This window comes from Echinops telfairi, unplaced genomic scaffold, assembly GCF_000313985.2.
Source record: "Echinops telfairi isolate 266 unplaced genomic scaffold, ASM31398v2 ScPeMD7_5868;HRSCAF=6743_0, whole genome shotgun sequence".
In the NCBI taxonomy this organism is placed as follows: domain Eukaryota; kingdom Metazoa; phylum Chordata; class Mammalia; order Afrosoricida; family Tenrecidae; genus Echinops; species Echinops telfairi.
In genome coordinates this window covers 7,890,105-7,894,241 of record NW_022109767.1, presented here as the reverse complement: position 1 = coordinate 7,894,241, position 4,137 = coordinate 7,890,105, and positions in this window count along the sequence as shown.

The following is a 4,137-nucleotide window of genomic DNA, read 5'->3' as shown; positions in this document are numbered from 1 at the left end:
AATGGATGGATGTATGGATTGTGATAAGAGTTGTACAAGCCCCCAATAAAATGACTAAAAAATAAAAATAAATATGGCAGCTGTGACTTATCCTTGTTACCCTATGTTCATCCATAACCCTATCGCCGGAGAGGTTAGGATTTGCTGAATGAGCTGGCCACGGCTACAAGTACTCATCACATGAAGCACCGTGTCCTAGCTGAGCCCGTGGCCATTGAGGAGGCTGCGTAGTCCTGGCCCTCTGGGATTGGAGTAGATAAGAGGAGGTTCTTCTGCATAAGGGACAACAATGAATGGCCAACGTAGTTGGTAAATGATAGACAACTAAAGAAACTGTAAAACTTGCTGGTGATTAATTGCCATCTATTTATGGCAAAAGGCAGAGAGGGTTAATCATGGGGCTGTTGGCCACAAGTTCAGTGGTGTGAATCCACCAGCCTCTCTTTGGATGACAGTTGAGGCTGTGTGCACCCATAAAGATTTACAGTCCCAGAAACCCAGAGGAGCACTTCTGCTCTGTTCTGCAGGGTCATTACAAATCAGAGTGGAGTTAGTCTTTGTTTTTCAATTCACTGCCAGTTTAATATGTGCAGGGCCCAGCCACGAGCTAGAAAGTTTCGACTGGTAAAAATAACACCCGCAACCCTCGCTAAATATAAAACGTTTAAATTTCTTCTTTTTCGCTTCCTCTTCCTTCTTCTTCAATGGAGTCCTGGTGGTGTAGTGGGTTTCACTGGGCTTCCAACTGCGAGGTCAGAAGTTCAAAACCACCAACCACTCCTTAGGAGACAGATAAGGTTTTTACTCTGATAAATATTTATAGTCCTAGAAACCCACCGAGGAATTTCTGCCCTGTCCCCCAGCATCGCTGTGAGTCAGAACCAACTGGTAGCAGCGAGTTTAGAGGGTTTTTTGTTTATTTTCAGCATCAAATATAAATGAGTTTAGATAATTTTGGATCAACAACACCATTATTTTTCCTCCACTAGCCAAGGTACTCAACAATCCATTCTGTAAATTCTTGTATCTCATTTGTTCAATAATACCTCAGTATTACATAACAATAAATCAGGTTGAGGGAATAAATCAACTTGAGGAAATAATTTTACTTTGAGCAAATTCATTGATGGTATTAATTGTGTCTGTATTTGTATGTAAAATCATTAAATACATGCTGTGAAAATAAATGCTGTAGCTATTTACGTAGTTTACTGAGTAAACATTTCCATTTCCGTATGAATCATTTATTGAGAAATGATAGTGGGCAATTAGCAGGATAGATCATAGGAACACAGGAGAGCATACGACAGAATCTTGTTCTTTTCTTTTTTCTTTCGGGATGCTTCAAAATGTCAGGGTCTTTAATGAGGCAGTCATTCCTGTACACTGTGTAGTACCAAACCCTTATACCATTCTGGGTCAGATTCCCTCCCGAACTCGGCGGTCTTCTGCCTGGTCTGAAAAGGTGCCTTTTCCCGTATGGCATTGGATCCAGCATCCCAACTCTCCACACCGTGGGGAGGACCTTGACAGTCACATTTTCCGCTCCCACGGCCAGTAAAGTCCCAGGAACAGCCAGCTGGATGCACCATTCCAGAGTACAACCTTACCGCCGGGCACAATATGAAAGTAATGAGCTAAAGGACAATCACTGGACCTGTGAGCCACTGGAGGACCTGTGAGTACATATATATATATATATATTTAAGGCCAGATGAGTACAAAACTTATGCAATGATTATTTTATGCTCTTGTTCCTCGGCATTGTGCCTACATCAGCTAACTTCTTCTTCTTGTCCCACTACAATCAGCAGTTACCTGCTGGCTACAACTTCTTACGACAGTTCATGCTGTGTATGTTTAGAAGCCCTAGTGCTGACCGGTGAAGCATGACTTTGGGTCAAGACAGAGAGCTCCATGTACTAATAACTGGTTATCAGGATACACAGGTGTTCATGACTGTGGTAGTTACATCATCTGGTGTCACTTTGGGACTTGAGAGGCAAAGAGTAAAGGGGTGGAGTCTAGTCTATCAATTGGGTCACAGCCAATGCGGCCTCTGTGTGGGCATGGCCTTCTCCTGAGGATTCTGGGAACTCCAGTATTTGCTCCTTGGAGGTGGGAGACACGCTTTCTCTCTGCTCAATTTATAAATTATCAAGGGTTCGTGGTGGGGGCGCGGTGGGGAGGGAGGGGAAAAGTGAGGAGCTGATACCAAGGGCTCAAGTAGGAAGCAAATGTCTTGAGAATGATGAGGGTAACAAATGTACAAATGCGCTTGACACAATGGATGGAGGGATGGATGGATGGATGGATGGATGGATTGGGATAAGCGTTGTACGAGCCCCCCAATAAAATGATTAAAAAAAAGATATAAAAACCATGAGAGCCGCTATTACATAAAGGAAGAGAAAAATTAGGTTTAGTGCAGACCTACTAACAAACCAATAGAGCTGGCGAGGAAAGAGTTAAACAGTTTTGCTGCCCTAAATGCCTGCTTCTACTTGGGAAGAAGATGGAAGGTGTCAGAGAGAGACAGAGACCGAGAGGCTGAGTGAGAGAGCGAGAGACAGCCGCAGGTATTTCAGAGGACCCGCAGGGTAAGAGCAAAGAATAGCGAGAGAGAAAACAAAGGTTGTTCTCAGGTATTTAAGTCTTCGGGCATCTATAGATTTTTGTAGACATGATGAATCCTGCTCTTCTTTCTGGCTGGTCCGGATAACTCCAGTGGGCTGGGCGCCAGCTTCGGCAAGCTGATGTCACTTAAATGGGTGGGGACATGGGAGGAGTCAGCTTTGTAAACAGAAGAAATTCTGCTGCTGTCCTTGGTAATGCTGCCACCAGAACCTAGAGAGACAAAGGGGCCTGGGCTTTTAAGGACAATGCTAGCGCCAACTGGTCCTATAACAGGATGAGTAAGGTCCTGCTTGGTCATTATGTTGGTTCAGGTAGACTAGAGAAACAAATTCACAGACACTCATATATGTATAAGCGGTTGAATATTGAGAAAACATCCCAGCCCAGTCCAGATCAAGTCCATGGGTCCAATGCTAGCCCATATGTCTGATACCAATCTATGAAGTTCTCTTCAGACTCACGAAACACATGCAATGATGCCACATGCAGGCGGTCACAGGCCAGTGGGTGGGACGTCTTGAGGGTCCAGTGGCGTTGTGAGCCTCTCAGCACTGGCAGGGGTCTCCATGTGGTTCTGTCTTGTTTCTTTCCTTTTGTTCTGGCGAGCTTTCCCTTCCACTCTGTGCTCTTAGACTCCAAGTGCATGGTCAACAACCCCAATTTAGAATCACCCAATCAGGCCATGCTGAAGGAGCCCTGGGAGAGGAGTCCTTCCACGTTGGCCTGCTAATTAGAAAGCCAGCAGTTTGAAACGAGCTGCTCTGTGGGAGAAAGATGAGACTGTGTACTCCTGTCCAGTCAGCGTCTGGTACCCACAGGGGTACTTCTATCCTGTCCTAGAGGGTCACGCTGAGTCAGAATTGACTCAGCGGCAGTGAGTTTGGTTTTTCGTTTGTCAGACCTCTCACTTTGCCTTTATCTCTGGTGTTGCTGTTTCCAGCAGTAGGTTCAGGGTGTACATTTTCAAGACTTCAGCTGCTGTAAGGATCCCATTCTCTGCCTTTCTAACTAGTCGAACCCCGTCTGGCCTCTTTTATTTGCACCACTCCCTCTCAAAGAGAGAGAGTAATGCGCTCTCCATGGAATTCCAAATCTCTAAATGTCACCCGTAGATTTATCCCTTGTAAGAAAATATTTGGAGAAAAGCCAGTGAGCGATGTGGTGAATGCAAAGCAGTTAGTGATTTTTTTCTTTCTTTTTAAAGCTGCGAGTGCCCTACCATCTGTAAAAAGAAAAAAGGGAGAGGGGGAGAAAAGATTTTCTTTACAACATCTTCCTGGCAATGACTGTACAGTATTCTGATAATTGCCAAAGAAATATACTTCCAGTGTAATATCCTCATGGACTGGCACTGCTGTTGATTAGAAAGCTCTAGTTTACAAAAAGTTTTTAAAAAAATCACATTTCTGTAAGTTTAAATTTTAAAATATCAGTTAAGCATCTCAGCACTGGCAGGGGTCTCCACATGGCTGCTCCAGCACCCAGGGCTGCATCAGGGTA